Source organism: Staurois parvus, unplaced genomic scaffold (genome assembly GCF_062004578.1).
Source record: "Staurois parvus isolate SC_StPar_1 unplaced genomic scaffold, SC_StPar_1.0 ptg001011l, whole genome shotgun sequence".
Taxonomy (NCBI): Eukaryota; Metazoa; Chordata; class Amphibia; order Anura; family Ranidae; genus Staurois; species Staurois parvus.
The window spans coordinates 1110761-1137120 of NW_028318807.1; the positions used below are offsets into that span (position 1 = coordinate 1110761).

The 26360-nt window shown below is 48.8% G+C and overlaps 1 protein-coding gene and 1 pseudogene across 1 annotated transcript in view; one reads left to right on the forward strand and one right to left on the reverse strand.

The window, feature by feature from the left end:
- The window catches only part of LOC149441235 (uncharacterized), a 118700-nt gene that overhangs the window by 74386 nt on the left and 17954 nt on the right, over window positions 1-26360 (reverse strand). The gene's annotated exons all lie outside the window — the stretch shown is intronic.
- On the forward strand, window positions 13865-26027 carry LOC149441236 (uncharacterized; annotated as a pseudogene).

The following is a 26360-nucleotide window of genomic DNA, read 5'->3' on the forward strand; positions in this document are numbered from 1 at the left end:
CAGATCAGAAATCCCCTTTTCTCTGTTGGGTTTGTTTGGTCTCTGAACTGGTTTTGATGAGTTTTAGATCTGCAGACAAGGAATGATAAATCTGATCCTTCCTATGACTAGTTTGCTCTGAGGCAGTGCTGTGAGGTCAATGTCGGCTCATCATGATGTCCAGGAAGGGGAACTTGAGGACTTTTGGCCGGAGTTGCTGCCTAATCAGGACAATTGGCAGAAATCCGGCTGCAAGGCTCCAATCTGTGGCAGCCTGCTGACTGACAGGAGTGATGTCATGTCATTCTCTGCAGTAAAAGAAGAGATTGGATTGGGTAGAAGGAGGATGGTGCTGGTGGAGTAGAGAGCTGTCAGGAAGGAGCCTATTCTCTTCCCTCCAATGTAAGCATAGTGTGGGTAGAAGGAGGACAGCAGGAGGATCTGAGTATCAAGTATATTGTAATATCCAGGACATTGTACAGAGTGGTGGTGGGTTCCTGGGGCTCTGAATTCCAGCACCGGGCACTGCCAGAGCCTGTGTCATGGGAGGTATTGGAGTGTCTCCTGAAGATGTCTAGCACTGACCCCTGACTACCTTTTAGTCAATAATGCACCAACAGACCGCCTCTAAGAACAAGTGTCCACCAAGGGGTGAAGGATTGTCCTTCTGCATTCCATTTGGTATCTTGGAATACATTATTTGACCAGTGAGATGGTAAGAAGGTGAAGGTTGTCTTCCTTTCCTGGTAGGAGTTCTGTAAGGAGGTCTGGAAAGTAAGTGCAGGTAAGAGGACAATTAGAGACCAAGAGCCCCCCTCCCTGCCTCAGTGTCCCCCTGAGCCTGACAAACTTCTCTTTCCTCAGAGCCCTGCTCCCCGCCAACCCTATCAAAGACCCAGATTCCTTCAGCTACTCTACCCCCTCAAAACCCTTTAACTTCACTATCCCCTCAGGGGCCCCAAAGTCTCCCATCCTCAGTAACCCCTGAGAGACCCCTCAGCTCCTCTTCTTCCCTCAGACCCCTCAGTATTATCCTCCCCCTGACACCAATGATGGAACATGTTCATCATGGCCGGCTGGGGAATGTTTCCTTCCTCCTGAGCAGCAATGTAAGGGGCTCTATGCTCCATACTCCTGACCCCGGCACTCCATCATTGTGTTGGCTGCATAGTGTAATGATTGCCCATTGGCTGCCTGTGTAGTGTCATCATTGCCCTTTGTAGGCCATGTATGGTCAGGATGGTCCTTGTCTTGTCTATTTATTGTCAGTGCTGTTTGTTTAGAGGACCATATTACTAGAATTTATCTCCACAATGAGGAGAATGTTCCGGCCCCGGAAGTGGGGGAATGTTCTGCCCCTGAAGGGGTTCATCTGGGTTCCCACACTATATATGTGTGTATCATCATCTGCTGGAGATAAAAGACTTCACAGTGACTATGGAGGAAGAGGACGGACACGACTATGGAGGAAGAGGACGGACATGATGATGGAGGAAGAGGACGGACGTGACTATGGAGGCAGAGGACGGACGTGACTATGGAGGAAGAGGACGGACGTGACTATGGAGGAAGAGGACGGACGTGACTATGGAGGCAGAGGACGGACGTGACTATGGAGGCAGAGGACGGACGTGACTATGGAGGAAGAGGACGGACGTGACTATGGAGGAAGAGGACGGACGTGACTATGGAGGCAGAGGACGGACGTGACTATGGAGGAAGAGGACGGACGTGACTATGGAGGAAGAGGACGGACGTGACTATGGAGGCAGAGGACGGACGTGACTATGGAGGCAGAGGACGGACGTGACTATGGAGGCAGAGGACGGACGTGACTATGGAGGAAGAGGACGGACGTGACTATGGAGGAAGAGGACGGACGTGACTATGGAGGCAGAGGACGGACGTGACTATGGAGGCAGAGGGCGGACGTGACTATGGAGGCAGAGGGCGGACGTGACTATGGAGGAAGAGGACGGACGTGACTATGGAGGAAGAGGACGGACGTGACTATGGAGGCAGAGGACGGACGTGACTATGGAGGAAGAGGACGGACGTGACTATGGAGGAAGAGGACGGACGTGACTATGGAGGAAGAGGACGGACGTGACTATGGAGGAAGAGGACGGACGTGACTATGGAGGCAGAGGACGGACGTGACTATGGAGGAAGAGGACGGACGTGACTATGGAGGCAGAGGACGGACGTGACTATGGAGGCAGAGGACGGACGTGACTATGGAGGCAGAGGACGGACGTGACTATGGAGGAAGAGGACGGACGTGACTATGGAGGAAGAGGACGGACGTGACTATGGAGGCAGAGGACGGACGTGACTATGGAGGCAGAGGACGGACGTGACTATGGAGGAAGAGGACGGACGTGACTATGGAGGAAGAGGACGGACGTGACTATGGAGGAAGAGGACGGACGTGAAGGGGGGTTACTGGGTGTAAATAGAACATAACATCTTATTACCTCCTCTGCTGCCACTTCCACCAAGGTCTCCTCTCCACTTTGTATGGTATACAACTTCCTGTCTTTATTCCAGATGACTTCCTGTCTGTGCCTGACATCACTTCCTGTCTGTGCCTGACATCACTTCCTGTCTGTGTTCTATAATAACTTCCTTTCTGGATAGAAGTGAGATCACCACCTTGTGGAGTTCAGAGGAACTGCAGCCCCGAGAAACATTAAAATAACCGTTCCTGTGGTTTCCATGAAAGATCAAAAATAACTAAAAAAAAGGGGAGGGGAGGGAGAGGGAAGGGGGAGGGAGGGAGAGGGGAGGGTCAAATCAGGAAGTACTAGGGCATGAAGATGTATGGAATCCATGGATCCCACATTTTATCACATTGGTGATGTAGCTAGGGGCAGTGTTGTGGATGGCTTTGTACGTTGTGGTTAGTATTTTGTATTTTATATGTTGGGTTAGTGGAAGTCAGTGAAGGGATTGGCAGAGAGGGGCAGCAGTCACTGATTGGTTGGGTTGTCTAATGAGAGCGATCCCGCCAAACCTGATCCTTCTGGGGGAGACAATGCAAAAATATATATCAATCCACTCATAATGACATCATCTTCTGGGAGTGTCTGCACATCCATCCATTTCATACACATTTCATTGTCTCAGCAGATCTCCTGCAGCCTATTAGCTCCCATTTCCCTTTCTATGTCTCAGCGGATCTCCTGCAGCCTATTAGCTCCCATTTCCCTTTCTATGTCTCAGCGGATCTCCTGCAGCCTATTAGCACCCATTTCCTTCTCTACGTCTCAGCAGATCTCCTGCAGCCTATTAGCACCCATTTCCCTTTCTATGTCTCAGCAGATCTCCTGCAGCCTATTAGCGCCCATTTTCCTCTCTATGTCTCAGCAGATCTGCTGCAGCCTATTAGCTCCCATTTCCCTCTCTATGTCTCAGCAGATCTCCTGCAGCCTATTAGCTCCCATTTCCATTTCTATGTCTCAGCAGATCTCCTGCATCCTATTAGCGCCCATTTCCCTCTCTATGTCTCAGAAGTGGTGTGACTACAGATGATCCCTCAATATCGCCTCTCCAGGAATAATGTCCCTTCAATCTAATATTCCTGAGACATCTATACAAGTCCTGTGCCAACAACGTCTTCCTGATACCTTTAGGGCTGAAGCCCAAACCTTTCCCCAGAAGGTCCATCTTACCCGATGTCAGTCCAGCTGAGGAGAAGGTGACAATTCCGTCTATTTCTGTTGATGAATCATCTGTTGGGATGGTTGGATGAGTGGGAGATCCCTTGTTGCAGCGTTGATGTTTCCTAGCTCCCCTGTGGCCGGATCTCTGCTGTTTCCTTGATTCTGATGGACAATACGAGGCCGGTGTTGTCCCTCTATAGATCCTAATAAAGTGCCTCCAGCAGAGGAGGGAAGTGATGGGTCAGAGGCTGTAGAAGAAGCTCTAGTGAGCAGTCTAGATGGACGAGGTGAGTCTTGTGTAGGTGGTGCTCCAAGAGTACGCCTGATTAGTAGACGTTTAGATGTTGGACTCCTTCAGCTGCTCGGCTGACAATGCAGACTGCAGTGTAGACTCCACCTGTGTGATCTGTACAGCCAGAGCAGGTTCTTCCTTCTGGAGAAATGAAACTCCGAGAACAATGGAGCTTTTGTTTAGGACTTGTGTAAACAGACCACTGGACTCCTCCCTGTCCACAAACAGACCACTGGACTCCTCCCTGTCCACAAACAGACCAGTGGACTCCTCCCTGTCCACAAACAGACCACTGGACTCCTCCCTGTCCACAAACAGACCACTGGACTCCTGCCTGTCCACAAACAGACCACTGGACTCCTCCCTGTCCACAAACAGACCACTGGACTCCTCCCTGTCCACAAACAAAGCTGGGGTCAGTTTACCTCATAGCCCCCTTGGAATAAGCTGTGCTTCTAATATTCAGCTAAAGTTATCTTTTTACATAGACAAGACAGCTGTCTTTAGGAACTTCTCAGGAGGACTTTGATCTGGTGTCATTTACCCAAAAAACCCTCCCCTCCTCCACTAAGAACACCCTCTTCCCCCCACAGAGGACACCCCTCCCCCACTAAAGACAACCCCCCACACACACAGAGGACACCCTCCCCCACTACAGACACCCTCCCCCACTAAAGACACCCCCCCCACACACACACACAGAGGACACCCTCTCCACTGAAGATACTTCTTCCTCTCTTTTCCTCCTCTGCAGACACTCCTCCCCCTCCTTTCCTGTGCTGGGGACACTCTTCTCCTTCTGAGGACACACCTCTCCCCTAGTGTTGTCACCCCTCCCCACTGAAGACACTCTTTCCACTGAGATCACCCCCTGCAGTTTAACCAGTTGCTGCCCAGTCTATAGCCAGATGGCGGTTGGACGAACAGCTCGCCCCTCCAGGTGGTGCCATATGGTGTCCTTTCTGGAGCGTGCACCCCGCAGGGCTGTGGTGCGATCTGTCACCGGCCATGTACCTCAGACACGGCCGATGACAGATTTGTGTACTGGCCCTATTGCCAGTGCCATGTGACCTGCTGTGACCAATCACTGCAGGTCACATGACAGTTGTATACAATGGATGGCTTCCTTTCATACCATCCATTGTATACAAGTGTGTCTAGCTGTGAATAGTCACAGCGATCACATGCACAAGCTGCACCAATCACAGCCCAGCTGTAGCCAAATCACAAAAAAACCCTGAATGAATCGATGTCATTCAGGTAAATGCATAAAACCTCCAGCAGCACTGAATGTCCGTTCAGAAAGCACGCTGGATGCAGGACAGGCCAGTACCTTGATGGCATATTGAGCAAGTTCTGGCCAGTGATCCATCCTCAAGACCCAGTAACCCAGTGGATGATCAGTTGGAAAGGTCTCCAAGTCTGTTCTTGCCCCTAGATAATCCTGCACTATATGATGCAGACCCTGCCGATGGGTGCTTAAACCTAACAGTCCTGGGCGCTGAGGACTAAAGAACTGTCTAAAGGCATCGGTCAGCTGGCCGCCTTCTCCACCGCTCTTCCTTTGACAGAATGAAGCCTCAGAAACACGTTGTCCAGGAAATGGTAACCTCCCAGTATCTGGAAAGGTGTTACACAATTTCAAGGCATCCTCAGGATGTTTCATCCTCTGCTCCCTCTGGGAAGACTGGATGAGCTCTGCACCTTGACCCTTGTAACGTGGATCAAGAAGGGTTGCCAACCAGTATTGATCCCTCTTCTTGATAACACACATCCTCAGGTCCTTACACAGGCTTTGCAGAATCAGGGAGCCCATGCAGTGTAAGTTTGAGGAGGCAGGAGATTCTGAGTCCTCTGGGTGACTGAGGATGACATTGTCAGGAACTACCTTCTCCCAGCCATGTACTACTCCTGGCTGGGTTCTGGGGACTGAAAAGTGTATCACAACAATAAAGCACAAAAAAGCCACCCAATAATGACACGTATAACTAGTGTCATTAACTTATCTCCGACTCACTTGTATAAGTGTGGATCCATAAACCCAAAAGGTACATACTAAGCAAAATGGTAGTGTGACAAGAACACCCCTACCTGGAAAAAGAAGGTTATTAAGTGATCCACGCGGAGTAATATGAATTCAAAAATATTCCAAACAATTCTTTATTTGATCACATAGATCATGAGGAGGTTAAACATGAGCATGGTGTACATATGAAAAAAATAAAATCATGTTAAAAAGCACTAGGCGTCTTCAGTTTAGGGTCATCTTACTACTCCTGGCTGGGTTCTGGGGACTGAAAAGTGTCCCTTGAAGATTGCTCTATGTGATCCTCTACTTCCATGCTGCTGCAATCCTCCTCCACTTCCTCCTCCTCCTCCACTTCCTCCTCCTTCTGTGTGTTCTGCAGCCCCACAGGAATGGTTTCTGCATAAAGGGGGCCTTGAGAGGACAGGAAATCCTCCTCTTCCTCCCGCTGTTCTGCCTCCAGTGCCCTGTCCATGATTCCATGCAGCGTGTGCTCCAGCAGGAAGACTACAGGGATAGTGTCACTGATGCATGCAGTGTGACAGCTCACCATCCTTGTGGCCTCCTCAGATGGTGACAGGACAGCGCATGCATCCATTGTCAGCAGCCACTGGCGAGGTGAAAAGAAGCCAAGCTCCCCTGAGCCTGTCCTTGCGCCATTCTCACACAGGTACTCATTGATGGCCCTCTGCTGCGTGTGCAGCCACTGCCGTGTTACCAAAGTGGAGTTCCACCGAGTGGACATGTCACAAATGAGTCTGTTGGTGGGCAGGTTGAATTTCAGCCAACTGAACACAGGCCGTGTATGACCACCGGAAATGGCCACAGACTTTTCTGGCCTGCCTCAGAAGATCTTGAAAGCCTGGGTACCTGTTCAAGAAGCGCTGTACCACCAAATTCAGCTTGTGTGCCAAGCATGGAACATGTGTCAAGTGTCCCTGTTGGAGGGTGGAGAGCCCCTTCAGAGCTGACAGAATCTGTGTCCTGGTGTGGCTCCTGTCCCTTAGACAGACCAGCTGAAGCACCACGTGGCATCTTTTAGTCTGACTGCTTGCAGAGCCCCATGAACGCTTATGAAGCACTGCTGGTTCAGAGGACAATTCAGCAGAAGAGGCCATGGAGGAAGAGGAGGGGGAGGGGGTGGAGCAGACAGATGTGGCAGAATCACCACCAGGTTTTTGGAGGCATGGTGGTGGAACAAGCTCCAGAACTGAACCCTGTCCTGCATCCTTCCCAGCTGCTAGCAGAGTCACCCAGTGTGCCGTGACGGATATGTAACATCCCTGACTGTGCCTGCTGGACCACGTGTCAGTAATGTGGACCTTGCTGCTGACCTCCTTGTCCAACAAGGCCAAAACATGACCTTCCACATGATGGCACAGAGCTGGAATGGCCTTGCATGAAACAAATTGTCTTTTCGGAACCTGTCACTGTGATACAGAACATTCTGCAAATTCCCGGAAGGGGGAAGAGTCCACCAGATGGAAAGGCAGCAGTTGTAACGCAGCAATTCGGCCAGGATAGAATGTGGATGGGTGGGACAGTCTTTTTTTTCACGGTTCAGCAAATGGGGTAGTGAAATGTTCCTGCTGAAATGAACAGGTGGTGTCCTGCTGTCAGATGGGCCACCCACTGCTGTACCATCACTCCTCTCAGTGGAGGCTGTTGAGAAGACCTGACGTTTTACAGTAGAGATCCCAGATGAGGAGCAAGGAGAAGTCTGCACTTTTTCTGGGTCTTTCAGGTGCTGTTACCAGCGGGCTGCATGGCAGCTCATCATACGTCTTGTCAATCATGTGGTGCCCAAGTGGCTGGTGTTTTGGCCACGCTTGGTCTGCTTCAGTCAAAGACTGCAAACAGCAATGCTGCACATGTGTTGAAGAAAGCCCACACCAGAGAACTTGTGGAAGTCTGCATGGAGTCAGCAGCGCCCCCCACCTGTGGAGCTCTGTCGTGTGATGCCATTGGTTGGCTGCCCTTATGCCTGTCCCTGGAGGACATCCTGCCTTGTTGGAGTTCTGCCTCCTCCTCACTGTCCTCCTCTGTTCTCTCAGGCACCCAAGTATGGTCAGTGACCTCATCATCCCCATCCTCCTCATCAATGGAGCCAACTTGGCAGTGTGCTGCGGCTGGGGGAACAGGACTGACAATTTCTTTTCCCTCACTGGCGCCCCCTCTCTCTAGGCTCACGTCACTCCTTTCCTCATCCTGGGAACCAACATCACAGCATTCAGATTGCTGCACATCCTCCAGCAGCATGGAACTGACACTATGATCCAATCATTCTGGTGACTCCTCCATGCATGATGGTGGGGCTACGGAAGGAGCAGCTGTGGTGGACAAGGAGCCGGAGGAACAGGACACTTTGGCAGCTGTGGTGGAAGGCAAAATAGTATGAGCCTGGGTGACAGAGGATGAGGATGACTGACTTATCCACTCCACCACCTCTTCTGCATGTTGTGGTTCAATAATACGGCCAGCACTTTGGCCAATCATGGCTCTTCCTGAGAACTCAGCTGTTATTGGCCAAAGCATTGCACCTGACCTGTGGCACTCGGGTGAACTTCCTGGTTAATGTTGAACACGGAAATGGATAATGTTTGAGTCGAACTGTCAGGCCATCCCTACTCAAAATATTAATCTCTGCGGATCTACTGCTTCCACTTTACACCTACTTCATTGATCTTGAGGTGTTTGCCAGTAAATTAAGAATACTGAACCATGTGCAAATCCATATACAACACAGTGTTTGTGCTCGGGATGCAGTTCCCTGCAGATCTACTGCTTCCACTTTACACAGCCTTCATGTAGCACTACCTCAGAAGGAGCTGAATGTTGCCCCTGGTTTCCCTTTGCTTTGCCCCACAGCAAGGCAAACACACACACTTCTGCTCGTTGTCTCCAATGACCAGTCTAGGGGATGTTTTGTGTTTGGAGTTTATTGTAGAACTGGGGATAGGGATGGGGAATGTAGTCGGATCCTCCAGAATCAGAACTCTTCACACTGAGGACATCTAGCTGATCTCTTAGTAGAACACTTGTGAAGTCTCGGCTGACAGTAGATAGCAGACTTCTCAGTAACAAATAGCAGCAAGTAGTTGTAGGAGAGCGAAGTCCCATTAGCAGTAGCAATACTTGGACAAGCTCTGCAGAACACTAGGCAGGGCTCCCTTTCTCAGACCCAGGCTGACTATAAAGCACCAGAGGGGTAACAAGCACACAGAGCCCCCCAGATCTCTCAGAGTTTGCACTCACAGGTCCAAGGACAGAATGGTTGCCTCCTTCCAATCTTCCAAGCCACTCTCTCCAGTGACACCAGACAGAGCTTTGGCAGACAGCTCCCCTCAGTCAGCTTACTGTAGAATCAGGGTCACTCTCTCTAACTTCAGGCCCTCAGGTCACCCACCCGAGGCCACATAACAGCAAGTGCCAGGCGAGGCAGCCTGCCTCCAGCCTGGCTGGTGCAATCCTCTCCGAGGAAAGACACTGAACCCATGTGCTCTCAGAGTATAAATACCACTCCCAGCATGCAATGGGGTCACCCTCCCCTGCAATTGGTCAGGACTGTATCCATATTCATGCCGGTCATTTGTCTAGCCAATTCCCATGTTCTGGAAGACTCTCATAGCTTCCTGAAGGCAGGAAGAACTCAGACAAACTCCAACAGAACCAGAGCAGCATGAGCAGACCTGACTAATCAATCACAGCTCTCTGTAAAGCAGAATACCGACTGAATTTACCTGACAGCCTCTCTGGTGAGCAGAGAAACACAGCTATGCTTTACCTGACTACACATCCTAGACCTGACCAGGAGGGGGCGCTACATTCATTCATCTCATCAGATTTGCTGCTATAGGAAATCATCTCAAATCCTGTGCAAATCCATGGAGACAGACAATATTGTGTGCTCAGTATAGTGTTCTCTGCAAGTCCACCACTTCCACTTTGCATCTACTTCAATCCACCTATTTTACTCCAAAAATCCACCAATCAGTGAAAAGTTGATAAGGTGTGAAAGTGCTCCGCCTCCAAACTGTGTGGGCTGTAGTGTAGCCCCGCCTTCTTCCACCTCTTGTACACGGGATGGTGAGGGCGCCCCCTAGTAGTGCTTCCCCCTCACCACACCAATAGGACTCCCAGCTTTTCAGCTCCCAGAGTCACAAACATCCTTCACACTCTCCTCATCTCCGATGGTAAAGGAACCAGATCCTCCTCGCTCCCTCCTGCAAGTCTGCTGCGGGTTCTGCCAGTCTCCCTCCTAGACTCCGCCTCCGACCGCCATTCCAGCAGGAGCTCCGCCTCTAAATACACACTCAGAGAGGAGAGAAAGGGGAACCCGACATCGTGTGACACCTTTTATTACATGGAAATACGAAAATCAACGGGACTAATGCAATCACATTTACTGCAAAATCAAAGGGGCCAAAATCCCTCCCCCGAGCAGTCATATATTTCTGTCCCCCTTGGTGGGAGTGGAGGTGACCCCTCTATAAGGATCTACAGTCCATACACACCCAGCACAAGGCCGGGGTCACACTACCAGACGCTTCTCGGGGCTGCAGTTCCTCTGAGCTCCACAAGGTGGGGATCTCACTTCTACCCAGACAGGAAATCTCTATGGAAGACAGACAGGAAGTGATGTCAGGTACAGATAGGAAGTGATGTCAGACACAGACAGGAAGTGATGTTAGGTACAGGCAGGCCGTATAGAGGGGACCTTGGTGGAAGTAGCAGCAGAGGAGGTAATACGATGTTATTTTCTATTTACAACCAGTAACCCCCCGTCATGTCTGTCCTCTGACTTCTACCCAGACAGGAAGTTCCATGAACAAGGAAGTAGAGAGGAGACATTCCTGGATCTGGCAGCAGAGGAGGTAATACGTAGATGAACCCCTTCAGGGGGAGGAGTTGATGATAATATATTTGCTCCCAAAGCTGGCCTACATGGTTCAGTTTTATCGTTCAGCCAGCGGGATGATCATAAAAACTGAAGTGATCCCCCCATCCACACATTGGAGGTGGATGGGGGAATCCTCCCCGCTGCACTCTTGTATTCTGACAATGGGGGGACTCCTCCGCTCTCAGAATACACGGATCAGCACTGAAGCAATTGGCTGCAGCCGCTGGGGGAGTGGCTTTTATCCGGCAGGGGCCACACATGGATGGAAATGTGAGCGATCCCTGCTGAACCAGCTGAATTTCCATGGATCTATGGTCACCTTCAGTGACTTCCTCCCCTCCCCCTCATCTCCTTCATGATGGAGACTATTGTCTGCTATTTACACTCCGTTCCTCCGCACGTCACCTGATCACATGACAGCTTACTTCCACAAATTCCGGACAAGTTTCTGGATGGTAAAGGTCAAAGTTCACTCTTCAGTTTAGGAGAGGTAGGACGCACCCAGGAACAAGGTTTTGGTTTACATGGGAGCCTCATATCGCGGACCCCTCAAATCTCCCCATCCAAATGTCCCTCCATCCAGAGTCTATATGTCCTATGACATCACACTGACCTCACAGCTCCTCCTCCCAATGTCCCTCCATCCAGAATCAGAGAATCCTATGACATCACACTGACCTCACAGCTCCTCCCCCAATGTTCCTCCATCCGGCTTTTTTCTGATGCTCTTAGGATGTGGGGCCCCTTGGTATCCTCACATGTAAAGTGGGACTGTTGGTCCTGCGTTGTATGTAATGACATCAGAATGCTGCAACAAGCCTATACCCTGCGTAGTGTGGGGGTCCTGTGGGGGGGAATTATACCTCAGCCTGAAGTGGGGCTTTAATAAAATGGAGACCTGAATGGAGAGGTGAGGAGGATTCTGGGAATATCATTTGATGTGACTATTTGTGTTCAGATGTAGAGTTTTCCTCCTGTGAAGTCTGGAGATCATATGACATCACATTGCCTCCACCTCCCTCCCTGATAGAAGAGAGAAAGAAGAAGAAGATTCTAGAAGTCACCAGAGAGATCACTGAGCTGCTGACAGGAGAGGTGAGCGGTGCCGGGAATTCTGGGACATTCTCCAGTAACAGACAAGGGATGTGTCTGGATGGTGACTGTATCATTGTGTGTGTCAGGTTCCTATAAGGTGTCAGGGTGTCACTGTCTATTTCTCCATGGAGGAGTGGGAGTATTTAGAAGGACACAAGGATCTCTACAAGGACGTCATGATGGACAATCAGCCGCCCCTCACATCACCGGGTAAGAGGAGACTTTATTGTAAAGGAGAGAGCAGTACGGAGGATCCACCTAGATCCCCCATCATCTGATAAACACATAGAAACAATGGATTCAGTCAGTGTGTGTGTTTCCTACAGATGGATCCAGTCATGGGAACCCACCAGAGAGATGTCCCCGTCCTCTGTATTCCCGGGATTCCACACAGGAAGGTCACACCATCCCTCACCATCATCAGGTAGATGAGGAACAATCACTGATAGTATCATTAGGATCTGTACATTATCTGTTACCATTGATGTCATTTTTATTATATATTCAGAGTGGAAACCTGAGAGATCCTAAAGTTGAGGTTAAAGAAGAGATAATAGAGGAGGAGGATGAGGATGGGGGGATGGAGGAGTCAGAGCTTCTAAAAGAACACAAAGATCTGTACCAGGACACCATGCTGGAGTCATCCAGCTACAGGAACCCACCAGAGAGATGTCCCCGTCCTCTGTATTCCCGGGATTCCACACAGGAAGGTCACACCATCCCTCACCATCATCAGGTAGATGATGACAATTATTGGTAGTTGTGATTTATACACAGCATGTTTGTTACAATGAATGTTTTATTATATCTTTCAGAGTGGAATCCTCGGGGATGATAATATTGATGTTAAAGAAGAGTATAAAGAGGAGGATGAGGAGTATGGAGTGATGGAGGAGTTTTCAGAAGGACACAAGGATATGATGGAGCCACCTAATACCAGGAACCCACCAGAGAGATGTCCCCGTCCTCTGTATTCCCGGGATTCCACACAGGAAGGTCACACCATCCCTCACCATTACAAGGTTGGTGGGATGGAGCATCTAGAACATTATTATTATTATTATACAGTATTTATATAGCACTAATTGGTTTGCTCAGCGCTGTACATTATAGTGGGGGACAGTACATGATACAATACTGTAACAAAACAAAACACGAGGGGTTCAAGGGCCCTGCTCTTTCAAGCTTACAATCTAACATGGACTTGTAGAGACACTGAGGATTTTTTATGTGATGTCACAATCATAAATCTTACATTTTACAGATGATATTTTCTCTCATTTCCTTGATTTAGAGTGGAGATCCAATCGATATAGAATTTGAGGTGAAAGCAGAAGAAGAAGAGGCGTATGTGAGGGATGATCAGCAGTCTATGGAGGAGGATGGAATAACGGGGACATTTATAGAGGAGGACACTCCTACAGAGATCAGCACAGGTGGGTCATGAACACTAAATCCATTCCTCCACCCATACTGCTCACTGATTGGTCCAGAGTAGGGCGGGGACTGGGTGATATCAGCCTGTAATCCCCTGGTCACTTTCCTGAGCTGTGTTCCCCGTCCTGTATTCCTGGATTTCTCTCGGATAATCTTCCTTCTCTGTGCTGCAGACACAATTTATGTCTCTAGACTGGATTTATGGAGGTTCTGGGGTTCAGCTGGAGGCAAAATGTTCATTTCACCATAGATTTTGAGTTATCTGGGACCTGCTCTGTGGGTCCTCTTCCTCATGCCCTGGTGAAATCTCCGATAGAGCAATTCTCCCAGGGTTCCTTGCTCTGTTGTCTGCTGGCTGTGCCGGGTGGAGGGATATGTCTGTAGTGTCTCAGACCCAAGTCACTGAGTGCAGTCTCAGGAGATGGGAGGCAGCGGTGTGGGATCTCTGCAACTTGTCTACAGTAAACATTTAATCTTCCACTGATTACTGAATACCAATATTATGAGTCCTGACCCTTATACTGTATAACCCAATGCTGTTTATCTTCAGGATCAGTCCAGTCTTCATCTTGGTTGTTCTCCCCCCATCCTCACTCTCTGAACCAATCAGCTCCTGTCTAGTAATCCTCTTTGTCTTTGTATTTTAGTCCATGGCCGGGAGATGAGGAAAACCTCCGAGGATTGTCTCACTTTGTCTCCAGACTGGAAAGTAGAAGATGAGGACATCACACAGTATAGTCCAGGAGAAAACCCGGCTCCCTCCAATGTCCATCCGGCACCACCCAGTGTAGATGGACCATCGGATTCCTCGTATCCTCAGACTGTGCGGGACCGGGCCGGCCTTCCAACAGACAAGAGGTTCTCCTGTCCTGAGTGCGGGAAGGGATTCCCTTCTAAATTCCATCTTAATGAGCATAAAAGATCTCACACGGGGGAGAAGCCGTATTCCTGTCCTGAGTGCGGGAAATGTTTTTCACAAAAGTCTAATCTTCAAAAGCACACAGGTGAGAAGCCATATATCTGTACTGAGTGTGGGAAGTGTTTCCATTCTATGTTCAATGTTATTAGGCATAAAGAATCTCACAAAGGAGAGAAGCCATATTCCTGTCCTGAGTGCAGGAAATGTTTTATACAAAAATCACATCTTGTCACACATCAAAGGCTTCATACAGGGGAAAAACCATACTCCTGTTCTGAGTGTGGGAAATGTTTTTCAGACAAATCTTTTTATCACAGACATCAAAGATTGCACACAGGTGAGAAGCCATATACCTGTCCTGAGTGTGGGAAATGTTTTGTAGAAAAGGCAAAACTTGTCACACATCAGAGATCTCACACAGGGGAAAAGCCATATACCTGTCCTGAGTGTGGGAAATGTTTTTCAGATAAGTCCAATCTTTACAGACATCAGAGATTGCACACAGGTGAAAAGCCATAATACTGTTCTGAGTGCTGGAAATGTTTTGTTGAAAAATCAGAACTTGTCATACATCTTAGCTCTCATACAGGGAGGGAAAGGACGTTTTCATTTTCTGAGTGTGGAAAATGTTTTTCACCGATGTCCTGTCTTAACAGACATCTGAGATCTCACACAGGAGACAAGCCACTTTCCTTTTTTTTTTTCAAGAAATTCCAGTCTTTATACCCATCAGAGATTTCACACAGGTGAAAAGCCGTGTTCCTGTCCTGAGTGCGGAAAGTCCCACCTTCACAAACATTTGGGATCTCACAAGGGGGAGAAGCCACTTTCCTGTCCTGAGTGATGGAAATGTTCCTCACTGAAGTCCTGTCTTCCTGTACATCAGGGGTCCCACACCACCCTGGAGGTTTATTAGTGCCTTGAGTGCGGGAAATGTCTTCTAGATGAATGTTGCTGGACATCCCAGCTCTCATGTGGGGAAGAAGCACACCCTGATATACACCTCAGATATACTCCATGGCTGATCTTCATCATGGAAGAAACAGTTGATAAGGAGATCAGAGGCCCCCAAAGACATGGATGAAGTGTGGGATCGGGTTGGCCATTGATGGCAGGAGAAGAATAAAACTGGAGTCCTGCCCTGTGATTGGCTGAGTACATTTTGTGGTGGGAGATTTCACAAACACTTGGAGGTCTTGTCACACTTACCTCTAACACAGGTGGTCAGACATTGTATGGCTTCTGTGGTCCTTACCTATAGCAGCCCCTTTTCCATAAGGCAGGCAGGCCTACTGGTACTCGGTGCCCCCAGGACTGATATACAATGCTATAGTGCCTGGCTACCACACCAGGGCAGGTGCAAACTGAGCACAGCAACAGGTACTTGTGGTTGGCTGACAGGCAGAATGGTTCAATGACAGTCCAGGTACAAGGCGAGTTCATCTCCCGAAATGCATCAGTTTTCCCAACTGGGCAGTATTTGGGACAGGACCCCATTGTCTGGGACTGAAGATCTGGCTCTATGTCTGTTTTTATGGTCGACTTGTGAGATTCCATTTATGATCTTTTAATAAATGTGATATTATGGTAATGCACCCTCTTGTGTGTTGTCTTTGACAGTTCCCAGATTCCCCCATCTGTGGAGGCCTGCACCTCATCAAGTGACAGATACCATGTGGAATTGTGAAGCACCAAGATTTGGGCATTGTGTTTGGCAACATTTGATTGACAAGGCAGGCAATATTCAGAGTAATCAGGGTCCAATCCCTGGTCAAAAGACAGGCAGAGTTGAGAGTAGTTGATATCTGATCCAAGGTCATAAACAGAGGAATCCAAACAGCAGAGCAGGACAGACAGACAGGGAGCTTAAACGTGTATTACACACACTATCACTAACATGAGACTGTAGGTTTGGCTGGCTTAAATGAGGTTTGGTCTCCACCCAGAGACAAGCTGCATCATAACTAGAACCAGGATGCTGTAATGGGACCATTAATTGTGATTTATCAGAAGGACTAGACGCTCCTGACATTAGCCCCCTCTGAGGAGGAACCCATGGATACTTAAAAGCATGCTGGGCATCTGGCACAGGACCATCAGGGTGGGCATATGACAAAGGACCATCAAGCTGGGCTTCCAGTAAAGGAGCATCATGCTGGGCAATGGTCAGGGGATCAGCAAAGTCAGGTTGGTTAGCAGGCAGGGAGTTTATGGAGCCAAACTGGACAGCAGAGAACCTGTAACATCATGTTAGATAGCAGGTGACATGGTACAGAAGTCAAGCTGGAACACAGGCTGGATGCAGAGTGGCCTGAAGAAAAAGTTGCGGGCCCAAAAATGGCTGAATGAGGCAGTTTATCCAAAGGCTTAATGGAACTTCTTAGATAGGTTTCAGCAGTTGCAGTAGGGTGAGGCCCGGTTACTGAAAGTCCCAGAAATGAAAAAGGAGGCTCAATTGGCCTGGGCTGAATCAGAACAACTGGTGCAAAGGCAGACTGGACCACATTGGCAGGTGCAGAGACAGACTAGACCACATTGGCAGGTGTAGAGACAGACTAGACCGCATCAGCAGGTGTAGAGACAGACTAGACCACATTGGCAGGTGTAGAGACAGACTAGACCACATCATCAGGTGTAGAGACAGACTAGACCACATCGGCAGGTGTAGAGACAGACTAGACCACATTGGCAGGTGTAGAGACAGACTAGACCGCATCAGCAGGTGTAGAGACAGACTAGACCACATCATCAGGTGTAGAGACAGACTAGACCACATTGGCAGGTGTAGAGACAGACTAGACCACATCAGCAGGTGTGGAGACAGACTAGACCGCATCAGCAGGGGTAGAGACAGACCAGACCGCATCAGCAGGTGTAGAGACAGACTAGACCGCGTCAGCAGGTGTAGAGACAGACTAGACCGCATCAGCAGGTGTAGAGACAGACTAGACCGCATCAGCAGGTGTCGCTTGAGGTTGGGGTCTAATGTTTCGTGTGGTTAGGGGTGCTAAGTGGTCAAGAGCGGCTGGCAGCGAGTTGTTATAGACAGTAGTGGCCAGGTCAGGGCAGAACAGGGGAAGGATACTGTCATAAAGTTGGTCAGCTGCAGAGTGGAAGGGGGTAGGGTCCAGGCTGCGGAGGTTTTGGCTGGTGATGGTTTGACGTTTGGAGGGGTAGGTTTTAAGAGGACGAGGAGATGGAGAAGGTGATGAGGTTGTGGTCAGAGAGGGAAAATGGGTGTTTGTGAGGTTGTGGGGAGTGCAGCGATGAGAGAACACAAGGTCCAGGGTGTTCCCGTCGGAGTGGGTGGGGGAGTGTATGCACTGTGTGAGTGCAAAAGAAGAGGTTAGGTGGAGGAGTTGGGATGTAGCCGGGTTATTGATGTTAGTAGGGATGTTGAAGTCTCCAAGGATGATGGTGGGCAGCTCAGAGGAGAGAAAGAAGGGTAACCAGGTGGAGAAGTCGTCGAGGAAGCGGGACACGGGTCCAGGGGGGCAATAGATAACTGCGATCCTCAGGGGGATTGGAGAGAACAGTCAGATGCAGTGGGCCTCAAAGGAGGAGAAGGATAGAGAGGGGGGTTTGGGAGGACTTGGAAGGTGCTCTGTGGTGACAGGAGCATACCAACCCCACCACCTTTTCGAACGCTGGGTCTGGGTGAGTGGGTCCAGGTGAGAGCTCCATAAGAGAGAGCTGCAGGGGAGGTAGAGTCAGTGGTTTGGATCCAGGTTTCGGTGATCGCCAGGAGGTTGAGGGAGCGGGAGACAAAGAGGTTGTGGATGGCGGTAAGTTTGTTGCAAACCGAACGGGCATTCAGGAGTGCACGTGAAAATGGAGGGGTGGTTTTGGGGAGCAGGGGGACCGGTATTATGTTGAGGGGGTTGCGGCAGTTCATGGAAGTAGGTAGGTGCCTTGTGGGTGAGTGAGGTGGAGGAGGACAAGGGTTTGGGGAGATGTCCCCCGCTGTTAGGAGGCAAAGAAGGGTAAGAAAGGTGGCATGGGTGCGGGATGACAAGAGCGTGTGATTCTACCATTGGTGGTGTTCGGGGCAGTGGGAGAGTGGAGCAGCAGGAGAAGGTGGTGAGAGCCATAGAGGGGAGAAGGAAGCAGTGAGGGTGTGATGTATAGTTGTGTGGGAGGAGCGGGGGATAGAGAGAAGAGATTTTGGGGACGGAGAAGAGTACGAGGAGGAGGAGAACAGGTGGCATTTTAGGGAGGTAGACGAATTGGCAGACAAGTGAGGTGGAAAGTCTCTCAGGGCGCTTGGTTGTAGATAGTCGGCATGTAGTGGCGTATTTCGTAGCTGTACCTTTCCGTGACAAGAGTTCTCGTGCTTAGGATCAGGATGGGTAGAGTTCTATTCGGCCAGTTGTGGTCAAGGGTAGTGTCAAAGATCACCCTGTCATGGATCCACACACACGCCACGCCTACAGCGACTAGCTAACTGAGACGCACACGTGCGGCCATGACAGGCAGGACAAGAGGGGATAAAGGGGACTTAACTTGAATATCTAAAAACCGTATATAAGATCAGCCGTGATACCTTTTCACAGCCCGCACTACCTTTGGCCACCAGTAGATGGAGACTCCACTCCAATCCAGCTGACTGACCACACACTGGCAAATAGGAATCTTACATACAACCTGGTGCCCTGATTAGAGTCGAGGACCAGTTTAGTAATTACACCCTCCTAAGGTCCCCCCAGCTACCTACAGCTTGAACCCCAGCGTTAATCACCCTTCCACTGTCCACACCCCCCTGCACCAGACACACCACAAAAGGTAGCCTGCCACCACCCACCAGTTTATCTGCAGAATGGTCTGTTGAGACACCACACACACACAGATCTCTGGCAGATCTGTTACCTCTGCAATCTGCATACAATCTGCCCACTCGCAGTGCAGTTGCATACAGATTGGCAATGAGCTTGACCGAGCGTTTTAAAGGCACTAAAATACAATACAATCTAACCCAATCTAATCTCTCCAATCTAATCTCTCCGATCTAATCTCTCCAATCTAGTCTCTCTGATCTCGTCTCTCCGAAGATATGAGCACAGTGCTTAAATACACAGAAGTTCACTAATTAATTTTAAGATTTAATTTCCCAAAGTGGGCGGTGCATAAAATATGTACAAAATATAACAAGTTACATAAAATACAAAAGATATAAGAAGACACACAAATGACTAATTACTATAAAATAAAAAGGGAATAAAAGACAATAACACTTTACCCTGCGGCTGGAGCAAGTCAGAAAATTAGCAATCCATTGGTCAATCGAACCAGCTCCGCACGAATCACCCATGTCCAAATGTCCGTGTACTCAATTTATTGGGATATGGACATGGGCGGGACATTAGTCTTCGGCCAATTGACCCTGGGGGAGGTGGTCCTGACCTGCCCACAAGAGGTACTGTGTGTGGACCTGCCCAAGTTCAATCGGGCCAAGACCAGCCTGAACACCAAATCGGGGATTGGATTTCCGACACCAGCAAATCAGTCCGATCGCGACAGTACCAAACACTGTTCGACTGTCGTGATCCAGCGCCACCTAACCATTCCCTTCATTTTCCTGGTATTCTCCCTAAGCCACAAATATGATTTTTTTGTGCAAATGCAGCGCACAGCATGCCCTGCACAAAGGGAGCATGTTCATATCTCTCCAACTAATTTTCCAGCTTTATAAGAGATTAAACATACTCCTTTGATGAATGCATGACTATACCTATAGGGCTTTCCACATCTGGCAGCTGCCCTGTCTGCTGTAATTAGTTCCCAAACTGGTTTTCCCAGCAGGTGATAATCTAATTAACACAAAGGTGTCACCTCCAGGAGGCCTGGCTTTAGACTAACTAATGCTAATTGATGACTACTGTCTGTAATGCCTATTCATTTCCCTAATGTCAAGGGACTCAATATACATCCTTAATGAAAAGGGCTGTTCCTGAATACATATTTGTAATGAAAAGGCCTGACCTAATCTAATTACTCAACCTGCTATGGCTATGATTCCATATTTCCACTGATCAAATCTTTCGTGTCCGTTACAAGTAGTCAAGCGTCAGATGGACTGTGGGTCAGGGCAGGGTTGTCCCGGGGTATGCGATGGTAGGCCTCACCAGGTTGAGATCGTCCATTGGGCTCAGCAGGTCCTGGCAGGGTTGCGACGTGGAGGGCGGTGGTAGGCCTTTACCAGGCTGGGGTCATCTGCGGGGTTCGGCAGCGTGGAAGTAGGGTTGCCTCATCATGCTGGGGTCGTCTGCTGGGTTCAGTGGCATGGAAGTAGGGTTGCGACGTGGAGGGCGATGGTAGGCCTCACCAGATCGAGATCGTCCATTGGGCTCGGCAAGTCCAGGCAGGGTTGCAACGTGGAGGGCGATGGTAGGCCTCACCAGGCTGGGGTCGTGTGCTGGGTTCGGCGGCGTGGAAGTAGGGTTGCGACGTGGAGGGCGATGGTAGGCTTCACCAGGCTGGGGTCATCTGCTTGGTTCAGCGGCATGGAAGCAGGCTCGTTTCTGGTCCTTTAGGGTGATGGAGTCCCAGGCAGAGCGGGCGTAGGCCCCTGGATCTCAGCAACAGGTGGGGTGTGTGGGTCCATGACATCCAGGCCAGGCAGACGGCAGCGAAGAAGGCCCACAATGGAGGCCCGCAGAAGGGGGCACAGGGGCAACCACTTCACCCCCTATCGAAAGGGGGCAGATGGGGTAGGCCTCCAGGCCTGTCGGGGCCACTCATCCATTCGCTGGGCCTCCAGGCCTTATTACCGACTGTGTGGGCCTGGCGTGATCCCCGGAGCCAATGAGGAGGCTGGGGGGCCACACACAGAGCACCTCAGGAGCGGGCCAAATGGCAGGGGGCGGCGCCTCGCTCCAGCCATGGCAGCAGGAAAGACCACGGCTAAACAGGCTGCAGTAGGCCGCAAACTGCCGGAGCTCCACCAGAGGAACAACGCGCCTAGCACCCCTCCTTGGGTGTCAGGCAGGGGCCGCAGGACCTCCGGTGATGTACAAAGTATAAAAAGTTACAGAAAATACAAAAACTACAGCACAGTGGCTAAATGGTGGGGCAGCACAGTGGCTAAATGGTTAGCACTTCCACCTGGCAGCACTAGGTTCATTGGTTTGAATCCCAGCCACGGCACCACCTGCCTAGAGTTCGCATGTTCTCCCTGTGCCTGCGTGGGTTTCCTCCGGGTGCTCTGGTTTCCTCCCACTCTCCAAAGACATGCTGGTAGGTTAATTGGATCCTGTCTAAATTGCCCCTAGTATATGTATGTATGAATGTGAGTTAGGGACCTTAGATTGTACGCCCCTTGAGGGTTAGGGACCTTAGATTGTACTCCCCTTGAGGGTGAGGGACTGATGAGAATGTACAATATATATGTAAAGTGCTGCATAAATTGACGGCGCTATATAAGTACCTGAAATAAATAAATAAAACTACAAGAAGACACACAAATGACTATTCACTATAATATAAAAGGGAATAAAAGACAGAAATAAAACTTTTACCAAGATTTATCCTGCGACTGGAGCAAGTCAGAGAGTCAGCAATTCGTCAGTCAAATAGAACCGGCTCCATAAGAATTACCATGTCCATTTCTCCAGTCCTCACTTTATGGGAATATGGACGTGGGCTGGACATGAGTCCTGGGCCAATTGACTCTGGGGGGTGTTCCTGTACCTGCCCACAGGCTGTTCTGGGTGCTAAACTGCCCAAAGTCAATTGGACCAAGACCGGCTTGAATCACCAAGTCGGGGATTGAATTTCCGACACCAGCGCATCAGTCCAATCGCGACGGTACCAATCACTGTTCCACTATCGCACTCCAGCTACACATAACCATTTCCTGCATTTTCCTAGCATTCTACATAGACTACAAATATAGTTTTTATATGCCGATGTAGCCCACAGAGTGCCCCATCAGAAGGAAGTATTTTCATCTCTCTGCAACTATTATTTTAGCTTTTATGAGGGATGAAACATACTCCTTTGATCTATGTATATACTTTTAGAGCTCCCGAGACAGATCGGAGCCCCCCTGGTGTCATGAAGTCGAAACGTCTGCATTTCTCTTTTAAACTTCAGGAAGATGGCAAAGTCTGATTACATATAGTTGACAAAATCTTATTAGCACCCAGGTGCCACTTCCAGCCTGAGGAAGCTCTGTCTCTTTTCAGATGCTAATGGGTGACCATATGCCTCTGTCTATGACTGAATATTTCTTTCATGATAAGGACTGAACTAAATTTATGATTACATATTGCTACAGGTCACATTTCAGCTACTCAAATCTGTACATTTATGTCACAGTACTGTCTGGACATTTGGGGGGATTTGTACCGTACTGACATTTGGGGGGATTTGTACTGTCCTGACATTTGGGGGGATTTGCACCGTCTTGACATTTGGGAGGATTTGCACCATCCTGATATTTAGGGGGATTTGTACTGTCTTAACATTTGGGGGGATTTGTACTGTCTTAACATTCGGGGGGATTTGTACTGTCTTAACATTTGGGGGGATTTGCACCCTCCTGACATTTGAGAGGATTTGTACTGTCCTGGCATTTGGGGGGGGGATTTGTACTGTTTGGACATTTGGGGGGATTTGTACCGTCCTGACATTTTAAGGGCCTCAAGAAATGATGTCGGTACATTAGGATTGGTCAGTTTTCAGTGATTGGTACCATAGTATGTAGACTCTATAACTTTCTCACAGACTATATAATATACACAGATTTTGGCCAAAATGAATGAAGAAAAATTACTTATTTGTAAAATGTTATTACAAAAACTAAGAAAAATGCAATTTTTGCAAAATTTTTAGTCTTTTTTTTTTGTTGATACCTAAAAAACAAAACAAAACAAAAAAAAACACACACAAGCGGTGATTAAATACCACCAAAAGAAAGCTCAATTGGGTGAAAAAAACGATACAAATGTAATATGGGTACAGCATTGCATGATTTGCACGAGTAATTGTCATTCAAAGTGTGAGAGTGCTGACAGCTGAAAATTGTCTGTGGTGGGAAGAAAGTGAAAGTGATAATGAGGGAGGAGTCAATAACCCAATGATGGTGGTCTTCAGGATCAGTCCAGTCTTCATCTTGGTTGTTCTCCCCCCATCCTCACTCTCTGACCTCTGGTGGGGCTCAGCCCCGCTGTTCTTCATGACTAAATCATGGACTAAATAAGGAAGTGCAGTACTTCTTGTGTTGGGAAGATGGCGATGAGTGATAGAGGGGGTGGGGACCCTCGTCCTATAATCCCCTCATCACTGTCCCTCCTATAAAAGACAGTTCTGGTTGTTTCCTCACTCTCTGACTAAGGTCCATGAATAAAGAAATGACCTGGTAGGAGATCAGAGGAGCCATTTCCTAGTGCCCTTGAGGGTGGAATTGTAAGCTCCTCAGAGACCAAGCTGCCTGATGTGGGCGGAGTCCTGGTTTGGGGGAACCAATCAGCTCCTGTCTAGTAATCCTCTTTGTCTTTGTATTTTAGTCCATGGCCGGGAGATGAGGAAAACCTCCGAGGATTGTCTCACTTTGTCTCCAGACTGGAAAGTAGAAGATGAGGACATCACACAGTATAGTCCAGGAGAAAACCCGGCTCCCTCCAATGTCCATCCGGCACCACCCAGTGTAGATGGACCATCGGATTCCTCGTATCCTGAGGAACCTCAGACTGTGCGGGACCGGGCCGGCCTTCCAACAGGGAAGAGCTTCTCCTGTACTGAGTGCGGGAAGTGGTTCCATTTCAAATCCAAACTTAACGTTCATAAAAGATCTCACACAGGGGAGAAGCCGTATTCTTGCCCTAAGTGCGGGAAATGTTTTTCACAAAGGTCCAATCTTTACAGACATCAGAGATCGCATACGGGGCAAAAACCGTATTCTTCTCCTGAGTGTGGGAAATGTGTTTCAAATAAGTCATATCTTTGCACACATCGAAGATGTCACAGGGGGAAGAAGCTGTTTTCCTGTCCTGAGTGCAGGAAATGTTTTTCACAGAAATCCGATCTTTACAGACATCAGAGATGTCACACGGAGGAGAAGCCATATTCCTGTCCTGAGTGTGGGAAATGTTTTTCAAATAAGTCATATCTTTCCACACATCAAAGATGTCACACGGGGGAGAAGCCATTTTCCTGTCCTGAGTGCGGGAAATGTTTTTCACAGCAGTCCCATCTTTACACACATCAGACATGTCACACGGGGGAGAAGCCATATTCCTGTCCTGAGTGCGGGAAATGTTTTTCACAGAAGACCAATCTTTCCAGCCATCAGAGATCTCACACGGGGGAGAAGCCACTTTCCTGTTCTGAGTGCGGCAAATGTTTTTCACAGAAAACTGATCTTTACAGACATCAGAGATGTCACACGGGGGAGAAACCATATTCCTGTCCTGAGTGCGGGAAATGTTTTTCAGTGAAGTCCAGTCTTTACACACATCAGAGATCTCACACAGGGGAGAAGCCATATTCCTGTCCTGAATGCAGGAAATGTTTTTCAGACAAGCCCAATCTTTACAGACATCAGAGATCTCACATGGGGGAGAAGGCATATTCCTGTCCTGTGTGTAGGAAATGTTTTACAAGGAAGTCCAATCTTTACACACACCAGAGATCTCACACGGGGAGAAGCCAGTTTCCTGTCCTGAGTGAGGGAAATGTTCCTCTCTGAAGTCCTGTCTTCCTGTACATCAGGGGTCCCACACAACCCTGGAGGTGTATTAGTGCCTTGAGTGCGGGAAATGTCTTCTAGATGAATGTTGCTGGACATCCCAGCTCTCATGTGGGGAAGAAGTACACCCTGATATACACCTCAGATATACTCCATGGCTGATCTTCATCATGGAAGGAACAGTTGATAAGGAGATGAGAGGCCCCCAAAGACATGGATGAAGTGCAGTAAATGTCGGGGTGCAGAGTGGTCAGTAGATCCTGGAAATGAAGGACACAACTTCAGCCCTTCTTGGGTGTCGGAGTTGCGTTTCCTGATAATGATATAGCGGGTTACAGAGCTAGAAGCCGGGAGAGCCCAGATCTCGTTATCGGGGAACTTTACACAGACAACAAGAACTTCTGAAGTTGATGTCCTTCATTTCAAGGCTCTACAGAACAGTGGTGACCCCGAAGCGTCTCTCTGTCTTCAGTCCATCCTTCTCCCATCCCCCAACAGGAGGGAAGGAGAACTCCGCCCCAAACTAGGGGGGAACTTTCCTCTCATTATTTCCCTTGGCTTCTGTGTGGGTTTGGGTGGTTGGAGGAGTGCGGCACAAGAGAGAACACAGGTTGTTGTTCTATGTCTACATATGGGGTCTGGGTAGAGGGGATCCACCAGAAAATATTTCTACTCTTTGATTTTGTGCAAATCGTTTCTGTTTTCACTTTGAAGGGCGATATTATGTGTGGTTTGTAAAAGGGATTGGCCCAATAGATACCACCCCACTTAGAGAATAGATGAACTACTATGACCAGCATTCATTCAGCCATGTCACATGTTGGGATCTTTTCTACAATACTTTGTTATAATAATGGAACACGTTGTGTATTGTATTGTACACCAATAATAATGACTCCGCCCCCACATTCCAGACAAGGGATCTTCCTGACCAATCGGATTCCTTATTTTACTGTTTCCTGATTTTTTTCTGCAATCTTGTTAAAAGTGAAATTATAATAAAAAATGTATTGAATGAAAAACAAAATCCTGTGTGTGTGTGCAATGATGACAAAGCTGTGTATCCAGAAACGGCTGGTCGGTGACACTTCCATATACAGCCCAATGAAGTGACAAGGAAGCCCTAGAACCCTTTGGAGGAACCCTGGCTGAGAAAGGCTGGACTAGGCAGTCACATATCTCTGCCCCCCTTGCAGGGTTCCCAACCCTCCGTGACTTTTATTACTGACACAACATGAACATTTACTGACGGAGGACATGTTTTTCCTGACATCCTGAAAAATGACAGAACTCCTGTTAGGATGTCAGACGATGGATATTGAATCCATATAACAGGACATGTGATCACTGACAATCCCCA